The following is a 23,219-nucleotide window of genomic DNA, read 5'->3' as shown; positions in this document are numbered from 1 at the left end:
CTAAGCACAAACCAGATGGGATGGCGTATCGCTGCAGAACGCTGTGTTAACCCATGCTGGTTAAGTGTGCCTTGAATTCTAAATAAGTCACAGACAGTATCACCATCAAAGCACCATCACACCTCTTTCATGCGTCACTGTGGAAACCACACATGCGGAGATAATCCATTCACCTACTCTGCGTGGCACAAAGATACAACGGTTGGAACCAAAAATTGCACATTTGGACTCATCAGACCAAAGGACAGATTTCCACTGGTCTCATGTCCATTGTTCATGTTTCTTGGGCCAAGCAAGTCTCTTCTTATTATTGTTGTCCTTTAGTAGTGGTTTCTTTGCAGAAATTCGACCATGAAGGTCTGAACAGTTGATGTTGAGATGTGTCTGTTGAACTCTGTGAAGCATTTATTTGGGCTGCAATGTGAGGTGTAGTTAACTCTAATAAACATACCCTCTGCAGCAGAAGTAACTCTGGGTCTTCCTTTCCTGTGAGGGTCCTCATGAGTGATAGTTTCATCATAGCACTTGATGGTTTTCGTGACTGCACTTGAAGAAACTTTCACAATTCTTGAAATTTTCAGTATTGACTGACTTTCATGTCTTAAAGTAATGATGGACTGTCGTTTCTCTTTGCTTATTTGAGCTGTTCTTCACATAATATGGACTTGGTCTTTTACCAAATAGAGCTATCTTCTGTATACCACCAACTACCTTGTCACAACACAACTGATTGGCTCAAAAACATTAAGAAGGAAAGAAATTCCACAAGTGAACTTTTAACAAGGCACACCTGTTAATTTTAACGCATTTCAGGTGACAACCTCATGCCAAGAGTGTGCAAAGCTGTCATCAAGGCAAAGGTTGGCTATCTGAACAATCTCAAAAATATAATATATTTAGATTTGTTTGACACTTTAAATAAATGATTTCATAAGTCTTCATTATTATTCTACAGTGTAGAAAATAGTAAAATAAAGAAGAACCTTTGAATGAGTTGTTGTGTCCAAACTTTTGACTGTTAATGTATATATTTTATATTACTATATTACTCCTGTAATATAGGAGTAATATGGAAGTAAAGTGCACCCCGGTAGGTGTGCACTTTACTCATTTGAACACTAGATGGCAGATTAAGTCAATAATCAACCAGTCCCCAAAAGTCCCCATTGTTTTTCTATATAGTAAATTCAAACAAAGGGCTCATTAAAAAGTTTTTTATGAAACCGTTTACACTCTATAAGACTATTAGTCTGCATTGTTTTTGAAAATGTGGTCACCCTTGATGCCGGGCCTCTTAAATGAACTTTAATCAAATGTATGCTATCAATTACTAGCATTATGCTTGGAAGTGTCTCAATGAAAAAGCTAAGGAGTGTAAGAACAAGTTTCCGTGAGCTCTCGTGATGTCCGATGTTTAAGAACCACTTACATGCATTTCCCTCGCAGGCAGACAGTGAAGGCAGAACAGTTTATTTATCAAACAGGTGTAGCTAATACAAAAAAATCCGAACTGACAAGGCTATGGCCTTTATATAGAACATCAGTGTTTCTGCAAATCTCAAACAAACATTTTACATTGACATTTTAGTCATTTAGCAGACGCTCTTATTCAGAGCGACTTACAATCATAGTAAGTACTTTTTTCCTCACTTAAATAGCTATCAGCAAAATCAATGTTAGTATAGTAGTCATTTTGTGGGGGGCACACCATTTGTTTTGTTGGATTCCGTGATTGGATTTGAGTCATATGGGGACTGTATTGTGACTGTTCCTCTTTGCAAGTCGTTAAACTCTTCTCATAAATCTTATGTAATTTAGAAAAGCTGCTTGGATGAGATCATTTTGGGGCTTTAGGGGATCAGTTAGCATGCAAGGAGTAAGCTGTTGAATTGATTTTTTTCAAGCACTTGTTTTCCAATAGGTCATATGGTTTTCCTGTGAACAGATTATTATTGCAGATTAGAGCAGTGACATACAGTGCCTTCGTAAAGTGTTCAGACCCCTTGACTTTCTACACATTTTGTATGTTATAGCCTTATTCTAAAATGGATTACATTTTTTTTAAATGCTCAGCAATCTACACACAATACCCCATAACGACAAAGTAAAAACAGGTTTTTAGAATTTCTTTCTAATTTATTAAAAATTAAAAACGGAAATACCTTAAGTATTCAGACCCTTTGCAATGAGACTCGAAATTTAGCTCAGGTGCATCCAGTATCCATTTATCATCCTTGAGATGTTTCTACAACTTGAATGGAGTCCACCTGTGGTAAATTCTATTGATTGGACATGATTTGGAAAGGCACACACCTGTCTATATAAATTCCCACATTTGCCAGTGCATGTCAGAGCAAAAACCAAGCCATGAGGTTGAAAGAATTGTTCGTAGAGCTCCGAGACAGGATTGTGTCGAGGCACAGATCTGGGGAAGGGTACCAAAAAATGGCTCCAGCATTGAAGTGGCCTCCATCATTCTTAAATGGAAGACGTTTGGAACTACCAAGACTCTTCCTAGAGCTGGCCGTCTGACCAAACTGAGCAGTCGGGGAAGAAGGGCCTTGATCAGGGAGATGATGAAACCAAGGTTGAACTCTGGCCTGAATGCCAAGCATCACCTATGGAAACCTGACACCATCCCTACGGTGAAGCATGGTGGTGGCAGCATCCTGCTGTGGGATGCTTTTCAGCGGCAGGGACTGGGAGAGAGGTACAGGGAGATCCTTGATGAAAACCTGCTCCAGAGCGCTCAGCATCGCAGAATGGGGCGAAGGTTCACCTTCCAACAGGACAACTACCATAAGCACACAGCCAATACAATACAGGAGTTGCTTCAGGACAAGTCTTTGAATGTCCTTGAGTGGCCCAGCCATAATTCAGACTTGAACCAGATCGAACATCTCTGGAGAGACCTGAAAATAGCTGTGAAGCAACGCTCCACATCCAACCTAACAGTGCTTGAGAGGATCTGCAGAGAAGAATGTGAGAATCTCCCCAAATACAGGTGTGCCAAGCTTGTAGCGTCATACCTAAGAAGACTTGATGCTGTAATTGCTGCCAAAGGGGCTACAACAAAGTACTGAGTAAAGGGTCTGAATGCTTATTTAAATGTAACATTTCCATTTTTATTTTATTTTTTATAAATTAGTAAACATTTCTAAAAACCTGTTTTTGCTTTGTCATTATGGTGTATTGTCTGTAGATTGATGAGGGGAAAAAACGATTTAATACATTTTAGAATAAGGCTGTAAGGTAACAAAATGTGGAAAAAGTCAAAGGGTCTGAATACTTTCCGAAGGGACCGTATAGTGTAAAGTGAACTAGCCTTTGGGCCTGGATAACCTTCTATGAGGTTGGTTAAAATGTATCTTGGATCACGAGATACTTTACCTTCCTTGGCCCATCAGGGGACATGTCTCAGATACTTTTCTTAGACAAGTGGATTGTTTTTTTTAGACATCCAGAACAGTAATCCCAGTATGTGCATCGCCACCCTTCATCTCACTGGACAACTGAAGGCGAAGAAGAATAGCTACAGTGCCAAATATGAAAAAGAATAACTGGACCAAATATGAAAGGAAATGAAACACAGGAAAGGTGCTCCTTTCTCCAGTCTCAACAACCATTTCATCTTCACCTCTCTGGAACCAAAGGACCTGAATGTTTCTTGGCTTACTTGTTTTCCTTTCTCCCTGCATGTGCATGTGTATCAATAGGAGGCTTTTCACATTTCGTTTTTCTTGGAGACCTCCCAAAAATTAGAATAAATGTGTTTGTAATTCTACCACAAGTCCCCCTAATCAGCTTAACGCCAGAGAGACCTTCGTGTTCGCACAGCTGGCAAGGCAAGCACCGAACCTCCTTCTTTCCCTGCCTGTCTCCCTTTGTACAGCAGCTCCATGGACCAGTAATCTCATACAGTAGCACTTGTTTCTTCATCCACCCACAGCTCCTCGTCGTGGCCCGTGGCCTACCCCAGCTCATGTCATGAGCAGCTACGCACGCCACCCTCTGAATTAGGATGACCTGGGCATGTGACATATTTGGTGACCGGTTCGTTTCTATCGGTGCAATGGAACTCTTCTAATGATCAGCTGGCACGCAAACGGGTTGTTAGCCAGCCAGACGAATTAGCAGGTTGCATGCGAAGGACTTGGGTTCAAGCCAAATCTCAGAATGGTTGGGTAATTTTCTCTCTCTCTCTCTCTCTGGCTGTTTGTGATGGAGGCGAAAGCGCAGATAATCTCATTAGTAAAACATAACTTTTGTATGAGCTTTAGTCTAAACTCTGACTGAAAATGTACGCAGTGGCTTAAATTGACACAGAGGCCCCTTGCAAAATTGGATCAGTGGGGATAAAAATCCTCATTAAAATGATTCCACTTTTAGGACTTTCGTTAATATTGCACCTGTTATGTCATCAATGACCATCAGTTGTGACATATTTACTGTTTAAGAAAATGGCGTGTGCATGCTTACTAACACAAGAAATGGACCTACCTTGTCTTGGTTTAACTCTGTTCTGGAAATCTCATTTTGGGATTTATTAAGGGGGCAATCGCAGGAAATCCTGAGGTTCCAATTCCAGGTAATTCTCTCCCAGAGTTGGTATGACAAGAGGCTTACCTCAGCTCACGCTACGTAGATATGGCACAATGTGTTTAAAATGATTCTTACACAACCCTGAATCACAAGTACCGGAATCACATATACGAATAAGAGGAAGATCACTTCATAACGCCATTTGATTCGCAGTGCTGCCCTTCCCAATCGACCTGCTGGACCTTCCGATCACAGCAATGTGGGATTGAGCAACTATTAGTGCCTAATTGTATTTGACATTCATAAGTATGGAATGTTCCGGTTAAGTGCTGAGACAAATCTGTGTGGTCTGGGGAGCATTGGGGCGATGGGGGTGAAAAAGGCCAATAATCCTCTTATTCTGATCTAATTGTTAGGGGCATGGATATTTGATGACTGGAGTTTATTTTATTTTATTAATGCCTAGGGATTTGTGTGTTTGTTAGTTTGGCTGACACTTTCAGCCAGTATACTGAGAGTTTTCATTTCAATGCAGCAGAGGGTGCTGCCTGCTCACAAGTTACAAGATCTGTTCAGCACATAGAGATAGATAGATAGATATATAGATAGAGAGAGAGATAGATGGATAGATAGATAGATAGAGAGAGAGAGAGAGAGAGAGAGAGAGAGAGAGAGAGAGAGAGAGATAGGTAGATAGATAGATAGATAGATAGATAGATAGATAGATAGATGACTCATCTTTGTATCTTGTGCCATTATAGTGTCTGTGACAGCGTTGACAGCGCCATTGAGGCAATCTCCATTTTGAAGTAGTCAATTTGTTCTTCACGATTTACGTAAATGTACGTCAATATATGTCAATTGGAAAGCATTTTGTCTGTAATGTCTTTTTCGCTACGTGTCGGACCCCAGTAAGACTAGCTGTTGCTAACGGAGATCCTAATAAATAAATTCAATCCCTCCTGATAACCTGGTTGGACATAACTTCAACAGGGTCACCAAGAGGGATCAGCCAATGAAGTTGGAAGTCCCACCCAGTGTACTATGTTAAAATGGTGGGACTTCCAACTTCAATGGCGCTGCCCATGCTAATATAGTATTTTGGCCACTAGAGGCCTTCATCATTCTCTTAAGCATCCATTATGAGATCAGTGGTGATATGATTTTCACATCATTTCAACATTCACATTTTGACTTGTTCACATCCACCACAAACCTCTAACCCTTGTTTTACCTCTAACCCTTGAGTTATTTAGCAGACGTTCTCACCTAGAGCCACTTACAGTTAGTGCCTTCATCTTATTAAGAGACAACAACATATCACAGTCGTAGTAAGTACATTTCTTCCCCAATCCAAATTCTAATTTGATGTGTACACATGTCAATACTGTTGTTCATACACGGTGTTATTGCACCTCAGCTAAACAATAGTATTTTAATATTCCCTGAGTATTTTGTAGTGGGTTTTTATGCATTATTAAAACTATGAAAATAGGCGTCAATAATGTTTTTGAGGATTGGATTTGAAATAGGTTTTTTGAATAACACCGTGTATGAACAAAGGCAAATACATCTACTCTAACTACCACAGATGAAGGAGAGGTCCTACTTTGTTGATCTGTACTTACTATCACTAGGTCCTTACTATTTACTTCCTGTGGTCGTATTGTGTGAGATACATTCCCGCAGCACTGTCATATGCAAACCCGTTTCCATAATGACATCGTCATGAGTCGTCAAGTTGAGCTGTGTACTCAGAGAGAACATGTAAACTGAGGCCTTTCTGTGACTCCTTCTTTGGAGAGTGAGCTGACCTGTGTATTACATCCAGGAGGTCATGACCTTGGATTGGATGAGGTCAAAAATGCACATCAGTGAGGTATTCACATATCATTAAACTTGACCTTAGTGATCTACTATCCTTGGATGAGGTCATGTTCCTCAACAACAACATCAAAAAATGATTGGATCTGGGAAACTATTTTCCATCTTGACTGAAGACCTTTTGACTTTTGATATTTTGGAAAGATAGTTCATCTGTTTTATTGATGTCAGGGGTAAGATGTTGATAAAAGAGTCACGTCACTGCTAAAAAATAAATGTACAGATACAACGTTTTGAGACAAATCAGCCTAATATGTTTTTTTATACACACAGCATGGCTTAAATTTCACATGATCAGATTTGTTGTGCTTTGAGTAGAAGAGTCCTCTGGACAGTCAGATAACCCACCAAGATAGAACATATTCTGGATGTCCATTGAAGGAACAGTTGTTCCACTTGGCAGATGAACAATACACAGCACAGTTTCAAACCTATGCTGATAAATTCTGCAAATATAAATCCTATACCCATAGCCTGTTGAATTGGTGTAGGTGTCTCCTTCTGACTACCACTCATACAGATCAATCTAAGCCACTGTCCTATTTAACGTTCAAACAGACAGTTTCTGAGCAGTAGTGTCGTGGATCCTAGCTCAGGGCATACTGGTAGTCTGACAGATTTAACCCCATGTGGACTGGCCTTATGAGGAGGACATGCATCTCCCCTAGCTGTGATTGACAGTCCACGTGGAAAAGTCTTAAACAGAGGCCGGTGTGCTGATAGTGCTGTCTGACACATTAGAATACACCCCATATGGTGTCATATGGGAATGAGGGAAGATGTTGAGGAAGGTAGCATGTTGTGTCTGGGTGGAAGGCAGCACAATGCTTCTCTCAGAGAGAGGTCAAAGTTCACTGTGAGGTCGGCATTATTTTCTACAACTTGCTCTCACACACACATACTGTACATGCACACGCACTCTTTCTGTTGTTTGATCTTTTTCTTGAAATGTTGTTCCATATCTTCGATACTATATCTCCGATACTTTCCCCTACCATCTGGCCATAACTGTTCGTTGCTGCAAACCAAAGTGTAAAAAGTTCACTCCAAACAAAACGTAAAGTGAATAGCTGCCTGCTTCTTCAAGGGTTTAGACCAGAAGAGGCTGTTGGAAATGTCTTGCAGATGTGATCACTTGACAGCTCCAGTGACAACTTCTAAAAAGAGTCTGGGTCACCAATAGAGCCCCCGGGAAACAGGGGGATCAAGAGGAGGAGAGGGAGCGAGGCAAACAGAGAGTGGGGTCTTACCTTAAAAGGCAGAATCCCGAGGGCGGCTGGCCTATAACGGTAGGAATGTAGATCGTTGACCTGTGAACGCTGGTCCATTTGAACATGGGGGGGGGGGGGTTCTTTTCCAAATCCGTGTGTGTGTGTGTGTGTGTGTGTGTGTGTGTGTGTGTGTGTGTGTGTTGCAATAGGTTCAACTTGGGGTGCACTATTGGTTAATACAGGAAGAATATGTATGAAGTAGATAAAAGCGATAGTGCTCAAGGTATATTCTGAGAGTTAGTCACTGGGCAGAATGTCCATTTCCGTTTCATGCATTTGTAATACTTTTCAAATACAGTTGTTTTCCACTGAAAAAACTCGAAGTAGATCTATATTGTAGGCCTACTGTACTTCTGACAGCAGCCATGCAAGCTCATTGAGTACAGTAAGTACACTAAGTGCAATGCCCCACTTTCGGGATTCTGAAAGGTGACACTGTGGACTACAGTAGTGCCATGAGACTGACAGAAGTGTTGTATGAGTGGGACAGAGAGAGGGAGGGGTGAGAGGTAAAGAGGGCAAGTGATGTCACCCCGGCTGAATTTCCCACATATCTATAAGAGGAAATGTCCTCCCAGTCTGCAACCCTTCCCCCGTGACATTGACAGGAATTTTCACTGTTGTTTTGAGGAAAATACTGCAGAGAGCTAAACATATAAATATCACATATGTAAATTCCACGTATGTGTGAATATAGACAGTTGAGCGGGGCTCCCTATTGGAGAGACTCTAAATGGGCACTTATTGCCGTGGAGATGATCGGGGCGGTTCAAAATACAGCCGAACATAGCAGAGAAGACGCAACTGGAAAAAATATCCTTTGGTCTCGTCCTCTCCTGATTACACTGCCTTTTGAGGACCGTTCAGCGTCTAATGACGCATCTCAATGAGAGTACAGATATAGGATCAGGTCCCCCCTCTTATTCCTTTTGATTTAAAGGGAAACTTTGGGATTTTGGCAATGAAGCTCTTTACTTACTGCCCCAGAGTCAGATGAACTCGTGGATACCATTTTTATGTCTCTGCGTGCAGTTTGAAGGAAGCTGCTAACTAGCGTTAGCGCAAATGCTAACTAGCGTTAGAGCAACGACTGGTCATTACACTAACGCTAGTTGAAATCCCTAAGTATCCATTTAAAGGCATAACTAATCCTAGGTCAGAGCTCATACTGTGAGACGCTTTATGAATACGAGCCCAGATATAGTCACGTGCATCACAGGAGGTTGGTGGCACCTTAATCGGGGAGGGAGGGCTTGGGGTAATGGATGGAGTGGAATTAGTGGAATGGTATCAAATACATCAAACACATCGTTTCCAGGTGTTCGATGCCATTCCATTGGTTCCATTCCAGCCATTATTATGAGCCGTCCTCCCCTCAGCAGCCTCCACTCAAGTGCATACATTTCATATCGCAAGATTCTGTCACAGTTGCGTGCACTCTGTCAGGAGTGGGGTGACTTTGAATAATTCATGGTGTTTTCAGTGCCATAAATGAAAGAGATTGACTGGCAAGCGCCGCAAACTTTTGGGCTCGGGCCCCTGCATGTGTCCTGTCTCACTTTTCTGTATTCATCACTAAGCTGACAGTACAGTAAAAAAACGGTACAGTACTGTGTCTGTCTGTCTCTGACTGCAGGCTGAACTCTGGGGCATAGCAACATGTATCTGAAGCCGGTAAAGTACAAGTCACTCCTCTTTTAATATACCTCATCAGGCCCGAGGACCCCAGCAAAAATCGGTGTTTTTGTCCATCCCTTATATTTAGCATCACAATTAAGTATTTGATCATTTTCTTTTCAGGACAACTAGGGTTACAATAAAACAGTTGCATTCAAGCAAAAACCTGATAGAATTTTTTTTTTTATACGAATGCTGTAAATACAGAAATGGTTTGTTCAGTGGGAAATGAATATCCAACTAGTCAGTGACAACTGTGTGGCGTTTAGAATTTGTGACAGCACCTATTACAGTATTATATACAGTTATATGTCCTGGGATTTCCGATAATCTTCTAGGTCGAAGAACTCCTTAGCTTTTAACTACTCTTGTGTTGCTTGTGAGCATCATAGAGCAAAACATTCGGACACAATGGTCGTAGAGGCCTTGTCTCATAAAAAACCTTCTAGAAAGACAAATCCAAATGCTAAAACCCAGAAGTCTTTAGCTGAAACACACAATGTTTAAAAGTGGTTAGAAGTCCAAAATGAGCCGACAATATGGTGGGACACAAGTGGTAGTACTTTACAGTGAGCTCCAAAAGTATGTTTTGTTGTTTTGATTCTGTACTCCAGCACTATGGATATAATGACTATGAGGTTAAAGTGCAGACGGTTAGCTGTCAGCTTTAATTTGAGGGTATTTTCATCCATATCGGATGAACCGTTTAGAAATTACACCACTTTGTGTATATAGTCCCCCCATTTTAGGGGACCAAAAGTATTGGGACAAATTCATATATGTGTATTAAAGTAGTCAAAAGTTTAGTATTTGGTCCCATATTCCTAGCACGCTGTCACGTTCTGACCTTTATTTCCTTTGTTTTGTCTTTATTTAGTATGGTCAGGGCGTGAGTTGGGGTGGGCTGTCTATGTGTGTTTTTCTATGTTGGGGTTTTGAGTTCGGCCTGGTATGGTTCTCAATCAGAGGCAGCTGTCAATCGTTGTCCCTGATTGAGAATCATACTTAGGTAGCCTGGGTTTCACTTTTGGTTTGTGGGTGTTTGTTTCCGTGTCAGTGTTTGTCACCACACGGTACTGTTTCGTTTGTTCACATCGTTTATTGTTTTTGTTCCTGTGTTCAGTTTTGGATTTATTAAAAAGACCTGCACCGGCTCTGCGTGCTGTGTCTCCGGGGCGCTGGGAGGGTGCAGTGCGTCCTATGCCTGCGCTCCGCTCGTGCCGGGCAAATGTGGGAGTGGAGCCTAAGGGAGAGGTGTGCGTAGTAGGCACTAGATCTCCAGTGCTCACCCAGCCCGGTTCAACCTGTGCCTGCACTCTGGAGGGTCCGGGCTAGAGTAGTTATCCAGCCTGGGGGAGTGGTGCCAAGGCTGCGCACCAGAGCTCCAGTGCTCCCCCACAGCCCGGTCCTTCAGGTGCCTCCTCCTAACACCAAGCCTCCTGTAGGTCTCCCCAGCCTGGTGGGTCCTGTGGCAGCCCCACGCACCAGGCTGTCTCTCCGTCTCCTCCCTACAGAGCTGCCCGTGTGTCCAGCGCCGCCTGAGCTGCCCGTCTGTCCAGCGCAGCCTGAGCTGCCCGTCTGTCCAGCGCCGCCTGAGCTGCCCGTCTGTCCAGCACCGCCTGAGCCGCCCGTCTGTCCAGCGCCGCCAGAGCCGCCCGTCTGTCCAGCGCCGCCTGGGCCGCCCGTCTGTCCAGCGTCGCCTGAGCCGCCCGTCTGTCCAGAGCCGCCTGAGCCGCCCGTCTGTCCAGCGCCGCCTGAGCCGCCCGTCTGTCCAGCGCCGCCTGAGCCGCCCGTCTGTCCAGAGCCGTCAGAGCCGCCCGTCTGTCCTGAGCCGTCAGAGCCGCCCGCCAGTCAGGAGCCGCCAGAGCCGCCCGTCAGTCCGGAGCTGCCACTCAGTCCTGAGATACCCCTCAGTCCGGAGTTGCCCCTCAGTCCGGAGTTGCCCCTCAGTCTGGAGCTGCCCCTCAGTCCGGAGCTACCCCTCAGTCCTGAGCTGCCCCTCAGTCCGGAGCTGCCCCTCAGTCCGGAGCTGCCCCTCAGTCCGGAGCTGCCCCTCAGTCCGGAACTGCCCCTCAGTCCAGAGGCGCCCCTCAGTCTAGTGGGCTCCTTCAAGAGGGTCGCCGCTCAAAGGACGCCAATAAAGTGGACTAAGACTATGGTGGAGTGGGGTCCACGTCCAGCGCCAGAGCCGCCACCGCGGACAGATGCCCACCCAGACCCTCCCCTATAGGTTCAGGTTTTGCGGCACCTGGGGGGGGGGGGGTACTGTCACGCCCTGACCGTAGTTTGCTTTGTATGTTTATATGTTTTGTTTGGTCAGGGTGTGATCTGAGTGGGCATTCTATGTTGTATGTCTAGTTTGTCTGTTTCTGTGTTTGGCCTGATATGGTTCTCAATCAGAGGCAGGTGTTAGTCGTTGTCTCTGATTGGGAACCATATTTAGGTAGCCTGTTTTGTCTTTGGTTGGTGGGTGTTCGTCTTCCGTGTCAGTGTTTGTCGCCACACGGTACTGTTTCATTTGTTCACATCGTTTATTGTTTTGTTTGGTGTTCTGAGTTTAATTAAAAACATCATCATGAACACTTACCACGCTGCGCTTTGGTCCTCCTCTCTTTCTCCCGAAGACGATCGTTACACACGCAATGATGACAAACTTGTTGGATGCATTTGTTGTTTGTGTTTCAGATCATTTTGTGCCCAATAGAAATGAATGGTAAATAATGTATTGTGTCATTTTGGAGTCACTTTTATTGTAAATAAGAATATAATATGTTTATAAAGACGCCTACATTAATGTGGATGCAACCATGATTACGGATAATCCTGAATGAATTGTGAATAATGATGAGTGAGAAAGTTAGAGGCATAAATATACAAATCTAAATTATGACAATCTCACAGTGAACTTTGACCTCTCTCTGAGAGAAGCATTGTGCTGCCTTCCACCCAGACACAACATGCTACCTTCCTCAACATCTTCCCTCATTCCCATATGACACCATATGGGGTGTGTTGCAATATGTGTCAGACAGCAAATAAAATCTAATTGTATTGGTCACATACACATGTTTAGCAGATGTTATTGTGGGTGTAGCGAAATGCTTGTGTTCCTAGCTCTAACAGTACAGTAATATCTGTGCCCCCCCACATTTACTCGGTACAGGTACCTCCTGTATATAGCACCGTTATTGTTATTTTATTGTGTTACTTTTTATTATTTTTAACTTTAGTTTATTTGGTAAATATTTTTTAACTTTTTCTTGAACTGCACTTTTGGTTATGGGTTTGTAAGTAACCATTTCACGGTAAGGTCTACACTGTTTGTATTCGGCGCATGTGACAAATAAAGTTTGATTTGAGTATCTAACAATTCACAACAATATACACAAATCTAGAAGTAAAAGAATGGAATTAAGAAATATATAAATATTTGATCACGCAATGTGGCATTGACTAAAATACAGTAGAATAGAATACAGTATATACATATGAGATGAGTAAAGCAGTATGTAAACATTATTTAAATATTATTAAAATGACTAGTGTTCCATTATTAAAGTGGTCAGTGATTCCAAGTCTATGTGTATAGGGCAGCAGCCTCTAAGGTGCAGGGTTGCGTAACCGGGTGGAAGCCAGATAGTGATGGCTATTCAACAGTCTGACAAACAGAAGCTGTTTTTCAGTCTCTCGGTCCCTGCTTTGATGCACCTGTACTGACCTCGCTTTCTGGATGATCGCCCGGTGAACTGACCGTGGCTTGGGTGGTTGATGTCCTTGATGATCTTTTTGGCCTTCCTGTAACATCGGGTGCTGTAGGTGTCCTGGAGGGCACGTAGTTTGCACCCGGTGATGCGTTGGGTAGACCGCACCACCCTCTGGAGAGCCCTGCGGTTGCGGGCGGTGCAGTTGCTGTACCAGGCGGTGCAGTTGCTGTACCAGGCGGTGAAACAGCCCAGCACTGTCAACACACATCATCTGTTTGACCATTTTCCATGGGGACTAGGCATCGCAGCTAGGAGAGAGACATGTCCTCCTGACAAGGCCAGTCAGCATGGGGTAAGTCTGTTACAGGCTTCCAGCATGCACTGGGACAGGATCCACATGACACTACTACTCAGACACTCTAATTGAACATTAGGCAATTTTAAAAAAGGAGCTATTTTTTTAATTTAACAAGGCAAGTCAGTTGAGAACAAATTGTTATTTACAATGACAGCCTACCAGGGAACAGTGGGTTAAGAGCAGAACAACAGATTTTTACCTTGTCAGCACAGGGATTCAACTCTCTAACCACTAGGCTACCTGCCGCACTTCCTGACAGTGGCTTAGATTGATCTTGACAGAGTCTGTATGAGTGGTAGTCAGAAGGAGACACCTACACCAATTCAACAGGTTATGGGTATAGGATTTATATTTGCAGAGTTTATCAGCGTAGGTTTCAAACTGTGCTGTGTATTGTTCATCTGCCAAGTAGAACAACTGTTCCTTCAATGGACATCCAGAATGTGTTTTATCTTGGTGGGTTATCTGACTGTCCAGAGGACTCCTCCATTCAAAAAGCACAACAAATCTGATCATGTGAAATGTAAGCCATGCTGTGTATATAAAAAAAGCATGCTAGGCTGATTTGTCTCAAAACGGTATATGTCACGCCCTGGCCTTAGTATTCTTTGTTTTCTTTATTATTTTAGTTAGGTCAGGGTGTGACATGGGAAGTTTGTGTGTTTTGTCTAGTTTAGGGTGTGTGTATTGTTTAGGGGGTGTTGTATAGTGTATGGGGTTGTGTTCAGGAGAGAGTTCTAGGAAAGTCTATGGTTGCCTGGTTTGGTTTTCAATCAGAGACAGATGTCATTAATTGTCTCTGATTGGGAGCCATATTTAAGGCAGCCATAGGCTTTAGGTGATTGTGGCAGATTGTCTATGTTGAACGTAAGTAGCTTGTGTGTGCACTTTCGTTTGTAGCTTCATGGTTGTTTGTTGTTTTGTGTAGTTTGTATAGTTTGTATAAGTGTTTCGTTTCGTGTTCATCTTCGTCGTAAAATAAAAGAAGATGTATTCATATCACGCTGCGCCTTGGTCCATTCATTCACCTCAAGACGACCGTGACAGTATATGAATGGTCAAAAATGTATTGTGTCATTTTGGAGTCACTTTCATTGTAAATAAGAATAGAATATGTTTCTAACACTACAGACGTTTTTGTTAAAAATGACTCCAAAAGTGTTAGACACAATACATTGTTTATCATTATTTTCTATTGGGCACAAGTTAATCTGAAACACAACCAAAACAAACAGACAATTCATACAACAAATGTGTAAAGTCACAAGCTTGATGTAGTCATTGTGTGCTAGGAATATGGGACCAAATACTGAACTTTTTACTACTTTAATGCACATAAGTGAATTTTTCCCAATACCTATGGTTCCCTAAAATGTGGGGACTATGTACAAAAGGTCCTGCAATTTCTAAACTGTGTCACGATCGTGTGGAGGATTGACGGACCAAAACGCAGCATTAGGAAAATAAGCCATCTCCTTTTATTGACGAAGAAGGCAAAACGAAACAAACACACTTACGAACTAAACAAAACAAGAAAACGATCGTGAAGCTAAATAACGATGTGCACACACAGGCTACAAACGTATCACATAGACAACTACTCACAACAACTGAAAGTTGTATGGCTACCCTAAATAAGGCTCCCAATCAGAGACAACCGAAATCAGCTGTCTCTAATTGGGAACTCATTCAGGTAACCATAGACTCTCCTAGACAACTAAACATACATAGACAACGCTAGACACATGTACTCAACACAAACCCATATCCTACACCCAACAACCCCTTTACCATAGAATCACCCAAAACCAACAAAACACAAACATTCCCCATGTCACACCCTGACCTAACTAAAATAATAAAGAAAACAAAGAATACTAAGGCCAGGGCGTGACAAACTGTTTGTATTTGTATTTATTATGGATCGCCATTAGCTGTTGCCAAGGCAGAAGCTACTCTTCCTGGGGTCCAGCAAAATAAAAATAAATCAAAAACATTACAATACATTCACAACAAATTTCACAACATATTAAGTGTGTGCCCTCAGGCCCCTACTCTACAACCACATACTGCATCGACAACACAAAATCCATGTGTACGTGAGGGTATAGTGCGTATGTTATCGTGTGTCTGTGCCTATGTTTGTGTTGCTTCACAGTACCCGATGTTCCACAAGGTGTATTTTTATCTGTTTTTTAAATCAAATTGTACTGCTTGCATGACTTACTTGATGTGGAATAAAGTTCCATGTAGTCACGGCTCTATGTAGTACTGTGCGCCTACCATAGTCTGTTCTGGACTTGGGGACTGTGAAGAGACCTCTGGTGGCATGTCTTGTGGGGTATGCATGTGTGTCCAAGCTGTGTGCCAGTAGTTCAAACCGACAGTTCGGTGTATTCAACATGTCAATAACTATCACAAATACAAGTAGTGATGTAGTCAATCTCTCCTCCACTTTCAGCCAGGAGAGATTGACATGCATATTATTAATGTCAGCTCTCTGTGTACATCCAAGGGCAAGGCGTGCTGCCCTGTTCTGAGACAATTGCAATATTCCTAAGTCCCTCTTTGTGGCACCTGACCACATGACTGAACAGTAGTCCAGGTCCAACAAAACCAGGACCTGCCTTGTTGATAGTACTGTTAAGAATGCAGAGCAGCTCTTTATTATGGACAGACTTCTCCCCATCCTAGCAACTGTTGTATCAATATGTTTGGACCATGACAGTTTACAGTCCAGGGTTACTCCAAGCAGTTTAGTCACCTCAACTTGCTCGATTTCCACATTATTCATTACAAGATTTTGTGGAGGTTTAGGGTTTAGTCAAGGATTTCTCCCAAGCGTAATGCTTTTAGTTTAAATACAATATTTAGCACTAACTTATTCCTTGCCATCCATTCTGAAACCAACTGCAGCTCTTTAAGTGTTTTCAGTCACTGTAGTAGCTAACATGTATAGTGTTGAGTCATCCGCATACATAGACACACTGGCTTTATTCAAAATTAAAACTGCACTTTAACCTCATAGTCATTGTATCATTTCAAATCCAAAGTGCAGGAGTACAGAGCCAAGACAACACAAAATTGTCACTGTCCCAATGCTCTAGGAGCTCACTGTACGTTGTCGACTAAGTTCAAACTTCACAAATGCAGTGGTGAAACGTTGATTAGTCAACTCTCCCTCTCAAAGCAGCCACAGAGACCTTTAGCCGCGTGCAGGTAAACAGTTCTAAACATGTTTACGTGGGTTGTGAGTACTGAGGAGGGCTGCACAAAAAGTCCTACACTGGAACGGCGTCTGGATTTCGTCTTGAACCCATCATTCTCCCTCCAATCTGACATGGTTCAGGGCTTCAACCCGAGACTTTTGCCCCCCACCTCAGCTTCAGTCTTCACATGCTGCAGACACAAATCTCCCTCGCCATGGAAACGGTCAGCAAACAACCGTCAACACGGCAGACCTGAAGTGTGCATGCCCTGGAGACCAAACTGCATGTGAGCCTGCTTGTAGTCTGCTCTGCGTCACTTTCTCCTCCTGTTATTTTATTCGCCCCTCAGGTGAAGTAAATACTCTACATTCTGCTGTTTTTTTTTCTTCTGTCTAAGGTGAGCTAGGTTCCATTCCAAGCAACTGATTCAGCAGGTTTGGGGTGAACACACAATCCTTGGTTCTGTACAAAGCATCCCAAAGTAAATGTTCCCATAAAGCTCCACTCATTGCCCTGGTCCTGGGGGCTTAATCCAAGCATCAAACCTGGCATTCCCTCCACAAGAAATTCGATCTTTCTTATGCAATAACAATAACGCTCATATTTATTATCAAGATAGGCCGAGTTGAAGTCTCAAACATTTTCTCTTGTCCTGCCTTCTGCATGGATGGAAAGCGGTCATGTTTTGCTCGATGTTGTGGCATAGCGGTGTGAGGGGAAATCAAGGAGACCTTTATCCTCCTTACCGTGCTTCTTCTGTCTCCACGCCATGCCAGAGAGCAGGGAAATGTCCTATTAAAAACTGTCCCTCTTCTCACCTAGTGCAAATATCACTGTGAGGGACTCTGTAAGTAACACCTCTATGTGAAAGACACTGCACACATTATTCTGGGCTGTCTGAGAAGTGGTGGAAAAATATGTCTTGGTTTGAGTTATGCTTTCTTTGGCACACCTGGCCCACGGGCCAAAGCTTATTCATCCTGAAACCTGACAGCTTCACCTTAGTCCAGGAAACAGAAACAGGAGAGAGCTGGACTCCCATGATCTCAAATGTTCTGTTGGGGTATTTGAAGCGAGAGGCAGTTTCTTGAGAACCACGAACGATTTATCAACGGTCGCGATGAACCAAAACATTCTTTGTGAAAACAAGCCTAGCAGTAAATGTTTTACATGTCATATTACATAGGAATAATGGGATTTTTGCATGCATAAAACAAATAGCCAGTTTAGCCACTATATTTGGCTTATCATAGGAGGGGATGTTTACTGATCCATGAGTCCAGCTACACATGACTAATACCTCCATTATGTTCAAAAGAAAAATGGCTATAAACTAATTGTTGTTTGTGTTTCCATGGTTAGTCAACTAGAATTCCATGTAACAGGCAAGTGAATAAACATAGTTTTCCAGTTAATTCCTCCCTTTTACCGAGGCTTCTTATTGTCATCACGTTGCCAACCCACAGAAAATAGAATTGAGTGATTTTTTAAATTTTATTTTATTTTACCATTATTTTACCAGGTAAGTTGACTGAGAACACGTTCTCATTTGCAGCAACGACCTGGGGAATAGTTACAGGGGAGAGGAGGGGGATGAATGCGCCAATTGTAAACTGGGGATTATTAGGTGACCATGATGGTTTGAGGGCCAGATTGGGAATTTAGCCAGGACACCGGGGTTAACACCCCTACTCTTACGATAAGTGCCATGGGATCTTTAATGACCTCAGAGAGTCAGGACACCCGTTTAACGTCCCATCCGAAAGACAGCACCCTACACAGGGCAGTGTCCCCAATCACTGCCCTGGGGCATTGGGATATTTTTTTTTTAGACCAGAGGAAAGAGTGCCTCCTACTGGCCCTCCAACACCACTTCCAGCAGCATCTGGTCTCCCATCCAGGGACTGACCAGGACCAACCCTGCTTAGCTTCAGAAGCAAGCCAGCAGTGGTATGCAGGGTGGTATGCTGCTGGCATTAAAGGCCCAGTGCAGTAAAAAATTTGATTTCCCTGCGTTTTAGACATACACTGCTCAAAAAAATAAAGGGAACACTTAAACAACACAATGTAACTCCAAGTCAATCACACTTCTGTGAAATCAAACCTTCTTGCCACAGCTCGCATTGATGTGCCATCCTGGATGAGCTGCACTACCTGAGCCACTTGTGTGGGTTGTAGACTCCGTCTCATGCTACCACTAGAGTGAAAGCACCGCCAGCATTCAAAAGTGACCAAAACATCAGCCAGGAAGCATAGGAACTGAGAAGTGGTCTGTGGTCACCACCTGCAGAACCACACCTTTATTGGGGGTGTCTTGCTAATTGCCTATAATTTCCACCTGTTGTCTATTCCATTTGCACAACAGCATGTGAAATGTATTGTCAATCAGTGTTGCTTCCTAAGTGGACAGTTTGATTTCACAGAAGTGTGATTGACTTGGAGTTACATTGTGTTGTTTAAGTGTTCCCTTTATTTTTTTGAGCAGTGTATTTCCACACTATGGAGGTTGGAATAATACCATGAAATTGTGAAAATTATGATAATGCCCTTTTGGTGTAAGAGCTGTTTGAAAATACATTTCAGCCTGTTGTGGTGGGGTGGAGTTTTGGCCTGCCTGGTGACAACGCAAGGCGGTAAGTTAGTGAATAGACCAATTAGAAAGAGTTCCAAACCTCTGTGCCAATAACAGCTAGTTTTCAGTTTTCCTTCCCTACTCAGACCATTTCTAGATAGTCCTAGCAAAATTCTTGCTTGAGAAAATTGCTCTTGCTATTTTGTATAATTTTAATTGAAAACAATCACAATAAAAGTACTTAATTGTTACCTCAGTATTGGGCCTTTAAGTATTTGCTATTTTTGTCAAGCGACCAACAGACAATTACAGGGCTCCAGGTAGAGCAGAATTTGTCGACGCCCGTGTCACCTCTCTCTCCTTCTGGAGTGTCACTAATCTGGCTAAACCAATTACAACACACCCTTTTCCCCCAGAAATAATGACTGTGTTTGTTTGGCTCCATGTGGTGAAAACATGGAAAATAACTAAGTTTGGGCCAAACATTTATAGTAATTGCATTTGAAAGGCACTTGAGTCTGAGCTGGAAAACAGGCAGTGAATTCAAGATCGAGTCAGAGAAACAAGTAGGGATATTGTTCTATTTAGTTATATGTCTGTGGGTGTATCACATGCTAAATGTATCCATTTGGTTCGTGATTATCTCTCTTTACTTTGTTTGTAGCATACATAGAGGTTGAGGAAAAGCAGCTGTGATAGAACCCTGGGTTGATCCAGCCCTGCTTTGTCCCTGAATCCCCCGGTCATAAAACACAGTCCAACAAGGCTATTTTCTACCTTCTATATAAATATGCACAATCCCTGGCATTATTTATTATTCTTGCATGATTTTTGGGTAGACCAGCACAGAGAGTTGGCAATTTGGGGATTGAGACAGGCAGTACAGGCTATATGAGGCCTATAGTTGAAAGAAAAAAAAAAAAATCTGACTGGGCCTCCCGAGTGACGCAGCAGTTTAAGGCACTGCATCACAGTGCTTGAGGTGTCACTACAGACCCGGGTTTGATCCCAGGCTGTGTCGCAACTGGCCGTGACTGGGAGACCCATGGGGCGTTTTCCAGGTTAGGAGGGGGTTTGGCCGGCTGGGATGTCCTTGTCCCATCGCACTCTAGCGACTCCTTGTGGCGGGCCAGGCGCATGCACGCTGACTTTGGTCGCCAGTTGTACGGTGTTTCCTCTGACACATTGGTGCGGCTGGCTTCCGGGTTAAGCGAGTAGTGTGTCAAGAAGCAGTGCGTGTTTCGGAGGACGCATGGTTCTCAACCTTCGCCTCTCCCGAGACTGTACGGGAGTTACAGCGATGGGACAAGACTGTAATTGGATATCACGAAATTGGGGAGAAAAAGGGTATTTTTATTTTTATTTATAATAGAAATAAATCCTACGAAACAAACATGTATGATGAAAGACAAAAATACAATTGGCAGCCCTAACCCAGCACCTCAGTGACCGATAAGCAGCATGGTCGAGACTAGAAGCTGTACAAGGCTTCACCAGACAACAAACTTAAACAATCCCACAAACACACAAATGGAACGTCTCACATGAAATTTGAAAGCATTAAAAATAATAGTAATAATAATTAGTATATGACAGGAACCTTTTATAGCACATTACAGACAATTAAAAAGTTTTCAGTATTTTCCATTTGAGGACGTCAAATCAGTCTCCGGTAATTATTTGTTCTGATGCAAAGCCTTTTAACTTTCAAAGGAATACAACATATCACACCATACTGCAACCACAGCACCTTTTGTAAACAGCAGTGTTCACATACAGTTGAAGTTGGAAGTTTACATAGCCTTAGGTTGGAGTTATTAAAACTTGCTTTTCAACCTTGATTTTCAACCACTCCACAAATGTCTTGTTAACAAACTATAGCTTTGGCAAGTCGGTTAGGAAATCTACTTTGTGCATGACACAAGTAATTTTTCCAACAATTGTTAACAGACAGATTATTTCACTGTATCACAATTCCAGTGGGTCAGAAGTTAACATACACTAAGTTGACTGTGCCTTTAAACAGCTTGCAAAATTACAGAAAATTATGTTATGGCTTTAGAAGCTTCTGATCAGCTAATTGACATCATTTGAGTCAATTGGAGGTGTACCTGTGGTTGTATTTCAAGGCCTACCTTCAAATGCAGTGCCTCCTTGCTTGACATCATGGGAAAATCAAAAGAAATCAGCTAAGACCTCAGGAAAAAAATAGTAGACCTCCACAAGTCTGGTTCATCCTTGGGAGCAATTTCCAAATGCCTGAAGGTACCATGTTTATCTGTATAAACACCATGGGACCACACAGCTGGCATACCACTCAGGAAGGAGACGTGTTCTGTCTCCTAGAGATGAACGTACTTTGGTGCGAAAAGTGCAAATCAATCCCAGAACAATAGCAAAGGACCTTGTGAAGATGCTGGAGGAAACAGGTACAAAAGTATCTATATCCACAGTAAAACGAGTCCTATATCGACATAACCTGAAAGGCCGCTCAGCAAGGAAGAAGCCACTGCTCCAAAACCGGCATAAAAAAAATCCAGACTACGGTTTGCAACTGCACATGGGGACAAAGATTGTACTTTTTGGAGAAATGTCCTCTGGTCTGATGAAACAGAAATAGAACTGTTTGGCCATAATGACCATCGAAATGTTTGGAGGAGAAAGGGAGAGGCTTGCAAGCCGAAGAACACCATCCCAACCGTGAATCACAGGGGTGGCAGCATCATGTTGTGGGGGTGCGTTGCTGCAGGACGGACTGGTGCACTTCACAAAATAGATGGCATCATGAAGAACGAAAATGATGTGGATATATTGAAGCAACATCTCAAGACATCAGTTAGGAAGTTAAAGCTTGGTCGCAAATGGGTCTTCCAAATGGACAATGACCTCAAGCATACTTCCAAAGTTGTGGCAAAATGTCTTAAGGACAACAAAGTCAAGGTATTGGAGTGGCCATCACAAAGCCCTGACCTCAATCCCATAGAAAATCTGAAGGCAGAACTGAAAAAGCAAGGAGGCCTACAAACCTGACTCTGTTACACCAGCTCTGTCAAGAGGAATGGGCCAAAATTCACCCAACTTATTGTTGGAATCTTGTAGAAGGCTGCCCAAAACGTTTGACCCAAGTTAAACAATTTAAAGGCAATGCTACCAAATACGAATTGAGTGAATGTAAACTTCTGACCCACTGGAAATGTGATGAAAGAAATAAAAGCTGAAATAAATCATTCTCTCTACTATTATTCTGACATTTCACATTCTTAAAATTAAGTGGTGACCCTAACTCACCTAAGAGAGGGAATTTTTCCTCGGATTAAATGTCAGGAATTGTGAAAAAACGAATTTAAATGTATTTGGCTAAGGTGTATGTAAACTTCCGAATTCAACTGTATTCATGGGTATAGCTGGTAAGCATGCCCCTTTAAGAAGATGCACTCTGAGGTCAAGCGGTGCCCCATGGATTGATGATGAGCTGAGAAATGTAATGATTCAACGTTATGATGCCAAAAAAGCAGCAGATAAATCTGGCACTCTGTTTGATAAGCAAATTACTGTAAATGAAAAAATTTGTATCGGCACAAAATTGATATACTGTAGTAAAGGGTGATGGGACAAACTGTGGAGAATGTTGAATGCTATTATAGGATTAAATGTCAGGAATGCATTTGGCTAAGGTGTATGTAAACTTCTGACTTCAACTGTATATCGGTACACACCTGTCCACTGAAATCTGTCATCAACTCAATGGATGTACCATCGCAGGTGTAAACAGTCATTACCTCATCCTCAGCAGCAAGGATTCCATAACTAGTGCTCAGAAGTTGTGCTCGACTCTACAAAAGTTGAATATGCCACTCAACCAGGGAATCTCCGCTGGCTAAGGCATCTACAAGCTAGCATATGAGTTTTGCATGACGGGCGGTGAATGCGCATGTTTCTCCTCACATCTGGCGTGAGACGCCCTGAACTGGGCTTTCCATGGTTGCTTACGGACATATTGAA

This window comes from Salvelinus fontinalis, chromosome 37, assembly GCF_029448725.1.
Source record: "Salvelinus fontinalis isolate EN_2023a chromosome 37, ASM2944872v1, whole genome shotgun sequence".
Lineage (NCBI taxonomy): Eukaryota > Metazoa > Chordata > Actinopteri > Salmoniformes > Salmonidae > Salvelinus > Salvelinus fontinalis.
This window is presented reverse-complemented; position numbering follows the sequence as displayed.